Source organism: Oratosquilla oratoria, chromosome 14 (genome assembly GCF_046742065.1).
Source record: "Oratosquilla oratoria isolate Oo_2021 chromosome 14, ASM4674206v1, whole genome shotgun sequence".
NCBI lineage: Eukaryota > Metazoa > Arthropoda > Malacostraca > Stomatopoda > Squillidae > Oratosquilla > Oratosquilla oratoria.
The window spans coordinates 11,984,304-11,989,303 of NC_134790.1; the positions used below are offsets into that span (position 1 = coordinate 11,984,304).

Genomic DNA, 5,000 nt, shown 5'->3' on the forward strand with positions numbered 1-5,000 from the left:
TCATAAGCAACCAACCAACTTTCTATCTGTCTATCTATCTATCTATCTATCTAAATATCTAATTATCTAATTATCTAACTATTAAACTATCTAATTATCTATCTATCTGTCTATCTATTTATATATCTATCTGTCTAACCGACCAACCCATTCCGGAGAGGTCAGGCCTACATGTTTAATGATAGATCTATAAATAAATCTATATATACCAATAGGCTTCTTCCCCTCTATGTGTGTGTGTGTGTGTGTGTGTGTGTGTGTGTGTGTGTGTGTGTGTGTGTGTGTGTGTGTGTGTGTGTGTGTGTGTGTGTGTATTTACCTAGTTGTACCTAGTTGTATTATACGGGAAGGGAGTTATGCTCGTAGTGACCCGTCTTTGTATCTTTCAGCATCAAGTTTTTTTCTTAAAATCTTGAATAGTGTTTGCACACACTGTTTATCTAAATCATTCCAGGTATCCAACACTCTATGTGGGAAACTATTTTTTTCAGATCTCTTCTACAGTTATCCTTTTTGAGTTTCTTTTCGTGTCCTCTTGTTTTTCCATGGTCCCATTTTGTTAAATCATCCTTATCTAGGATTTCCATTCCTTTCATGATTCTATAAATAGTCAGCAGATCTCCTCTTTCTCTTCGGCAGATCTCTTTCACAGGTGTGTGTGCGTGTGTGTGTGCGTGTATGTGTGCGTGCACTCGCGCGAACGTCTCTGCAAAAAAAAAAAAAAAAAAAAAAAATCCAGGGATTCAAACGTGGAAAGATCGCTTCCGCTGTTCAATGTTCACATTGATTCCCATAACATATCGCCTACAAACGTGGTGGACCTTGGCTGTTCATTAAGCCGAACAAGGTAACACGAGAGAGGGTAGAGGGAAATCAACCTTGCGTTAGGGGACCATAGAGGCGATCTGTAAACAGCAGAACATAAAAGTGGGTCAGTTGTTCATTTGATTCCCGAGGTGCGCGCAGGGCGAAGTCGCCTTTATGACCCGTGGCTATAAGAACGATTTCGCCTGGCGATAGGGAATCGGTAGGCTCAGTCTGATATAGCGTGGAGGGGACGTGAGGGGAATGTGGAGGGAGTGGGGAACGTTCTAGGGAACGCTATCCAACCTGCAGACCTCAGAGTTCATGGTCCAGCGCAGGACCACACTGTCCCTCTGGAGTACAGTACAGCCTCTGTGTGTTTGCAATGCATCAAGGCGGATGATTCTGGGTTGACGGGTAAGGTAAGAGGAGGAGGGAGGGGGATAGAGGAGGAGGAGGAGGAAGGAGGAGGAGGAGAGGAGGAGGCCAGGAAGAGGAGAAAATAAAATGGAGGAGGAGAAGGAAGAAAGAGGAAAAGAAGAAAAATGGGAAGGGGTAGGAGGAGAAAGAGGAGGGGAAGGAAAATAAAGAGTAGGAAAGAGGAGGACAGAGGAGAAAGTGGGAAAGAGGAGAGAAGATGAGGAGGAGGAGGAAAGAGGAGGGAAGAGGAGGAGAATGGGGGAGGGGATTTGACGCAAAGAAGCTTTTAGTTTTCGGTCTGTTGATCGCGGGATAAACATTTACTGCACATGTCAATAGGCGGTCGCTTACCTGCACGGGTATTGTGCACACCCACACACGCACACGCACACACACACACACACACACACACACACACACACACACACACACACACACACACACACACACACACACACACACACACACACACACACACACACACACACACGACTTGACAGCGCAGTGGTAGCGTTCGCGGCCGCCACTACAGCGGCCCGGGCTCGAATCCCGCCTAGGGCTGAAATAACTTCAGTATCACTACGCTGTGAGTCGTTACTCCAACTCTCTCGGGCGGGGGGGTTTGGTGTGTGTGTGTGTGTGTGTGTGTGTGTGTGTTCGTGTAAAGTCACAGCATTACCCATACATCGGTAATAGCTGTCGAGCACGAGTCCAACACGTGATCCAAGACCATGGTGAACCTCAGACGGTAAACATTGATGACGTCACACTCACGTGGTTTCGTCCATCGTGCAGTAAAGAGGATCGTTGATTGCAAGCAGGTAGGCTGGTAGGTTGGCAGGCTGGTAGGCCGGTAGGCAGGATGGTAGGGAAGGCCACTGATGGCAAAGGCTTGTTGTAGATATCTTTTTTTTTTATCTATTTCATTCGTTTATTTTCTATCTGTTTATTTTATCTATTGATTTACCCGTTTATCTATTTATTTATTTATTTATCTATTTATTAACTCTTTTACCAATTAATATATTCGCTTATTTACGTCCTTGTTCATTTATTTACTTATTTATTTGGCTATTTACCTCTTTATGGAATTATTTATTTATCTTATTTATTTTGGTTAATCACAAAGTGACGGGCTGTAAGAAATAAACAGCGAACACTTTTACTGCACAAATTTGTTTCTTTTGGCGACACTCATAGCAGGTGTCATGGCAGGTGTCACAGGAGGTGTCATAGCAGGTGACCAGGTGTCATAGCAGGTGTCACAGCAGGTGTCATAACAGGTGTCAGAGCAGGTGTCATAGCATGTGTCACAGCAGGTCTCACAGCAGGTGTCATAGCAGATGTCATAGCAGGTGTCACAGCAGGTGTAACAGCAGGTGTCAGAGCAGGTGTCACAGCAGGTGTCATAGCAGATGTCGTAGCAAGTGTCAAAGCAAGTCTCATAGCAAGTGTAATAGCAGGTGTTAGAGCAGGTGTCATAGCAGGTGTCGTAGCAGGTGTCACAACAGGTGTCACAGCAGGTGTCAAAGCAGGTGTCATAGCAGGTGTAGCAAGTGTCAAAGTGTCATAGCAAGTGTAATAGTAGGTGTTAGAGCAGGTGTCATAGGTGTCATAGCAGGTGTCATAGCAGGTGTCACAACAGGTGTCACAGTAGGTGTCATAGCAGATGTCATTAGTGTCACAGCAGGTGTCATAGCAGGTGTCATAGGTGCCACAGCAGGTGTCATAGCAGGTGTCACAGCAGGTGTCATAGTAGGTGTCACAACAGGTGTCATAACAGGTACCATAGCAGGTATCACAACAGGTTTTATAACAGGTGTCAGAGCAGGTGTCACAGCACGTGTCTAATGTCAGTGAAAAGGTTGGGTGTAATTGGTTGTGTTGACAACAGCGTCCTCTGTGTGACAAAGAGTGAAGCAATTTCTTCCAATTGTTGAACACGCAGCAGCTGACTCGTCAACACAGATTCTCATTAATGTTGGCCACTTTTTAATTAATTAGTGCTCAGGAGCAGAGACCTGGGCGCCGTCTCTTAGAAAACATATAGAAATGGTAATAGTAATAATAGTAATGATGATAGTATTAATAATAGTAATATTAATAGTAATGATAGTAATAATGATAAATAATAGTAATAATTATGATAGTAGTAACTAGTAACAACAGCGATAGTGATATTAATTGTAATAATAATGACAATAGTAATGATAGTAGTTATAATGGTAGTAGTGATGAAATAATGATAATAACGATAGTATTAATAGAAATGAGTGAAATATGAGCGCTTTCACGACTTTATCTATATTCTACTAGCTGTCGCCAGACGATTTTATTCGTCCTAGGAAACCATGTTGGGAGTGAGAGGCTTTGTACAGTCATGAGCAAAAGTTTCGTCCCACACTACAATTCTCGCAACGTCAATATGATTTTCATTTTTGTCACCTACGTGATATATTTACCAATGTCATTTCCAACTTATACTTAGGTGATTTTCTTGAATGCATAAAAAAAATTCATACAAAAGTTTTGAATTTTGGATCACGAAAAAGTTTGGGTGTGTCCGAACTTTTGCTCGTAACTGTACACAGCCAGGAGAAGCCTTGAGGTGGAAAATCAACTTAATGAATTACGAAATATATCTGCCCTGACAACATATAATTATATGCTACCGTGATTATTTTCAACAAGGCGGTGATTGCTATTGTATGGCATCTGTTTAGGTATAAGATGAAATCCAGTAATTAACCTTTTCAATTATCGAAGTAATATTACGTTGGCCTCCAACGCTCCTTCTATCTTTAATACCAACCTCCAGGATAGTGATTCTTAATCGTACAATTTAGATGAAATTGAAAAAAAAAATCTTCCATTTTGTATACAGTTAAATGACCACTGTAGGGCCACGAAGAAGGATGGGAGGTGTGAGAGGGAGAGGGAGAAGAGAGGAAAAGAGAGGGGAGAGGAAGAGGGAGGAGAAAGGGAGGGGAGTGGGGGAGGGAGTTGAGAGGGGGAGGGAGGAGAAGGGGAGGGGAGAGGGGGAGGGAGGAGAAAGGGAGGGGAGAGGGGGAGGGAGGAGAAAGGGAGGGGAGAGGGGGAGGGAGGAGAAAGGGAGGGGAGAGGGGGAGGGAGGAGAAAGGGAGGGGAGAGGGGGAGGGAGGAGGAAGGGAGAGGGGGAGGGGAGAGGGGTGGAGAGGGAAGAGAAAGTGAGGAGAGTGGGGGAGGGAGGAGAAAAGGAGGGGAGAGGGGGACGGAGGAGAAAGGAAAGGGAGAGGGGGAGGGAGGAAAAAAGGACGGGAGAGGGAAAGGGAGGACACAGGGAGGAGGAGGAGGGGAGAAGGGGAGGGAGGGAGGAGAAAGGGAGGGGAAGGGGAGAGGGAGAGGGAGGAGAAAGGGGTGAGAAAGTGAGGGGAGGAGAAAGTGAGGGGAAAGGTGGAGGGAGGAGAAAGGGAGGGCAGAGGGAGAGGGAGGAGAAAAGGAAGGGAGAAGGGGAGAGGGGAGAGGGGGAGGGAGGAGAAATAGAGGGAAGGGAGGTGAGAGGGAGGAAGTGGGAGAGGGGGGAAGGGGGAGGGGAAAGGTGTAGAGGTGAGAGGGGACAGAGGAAGAGGGGAGGGGGGGAAGCTCCGCTCATTCCAGAATATTGTTGTTATTAATGTTGCTTTCGAGAGCTGCGATTACACAGGACGGACCAATGGGGTCACTGAATGGGTGCAGGCTAGGGTCATCGTCGTCGTCGTCGTCATCATCATCATCGTCATCGTCATCGTCATCGTCAT

General features: G+C 45.4%; 1 protein-coding gene across 1 annotated transcript in view; it reads left to right on the plus strand.

Annotated features, from left to right (window-relative positions):
• TrissinR (Trissin receptor) overlaps positions 1 to 5,000 on the plus strand; it is a 153,314-nt gene that overhangs the window by 55,997 nt on the left and 92,317 nt on the right. The window lies entirely within an intron of this gene.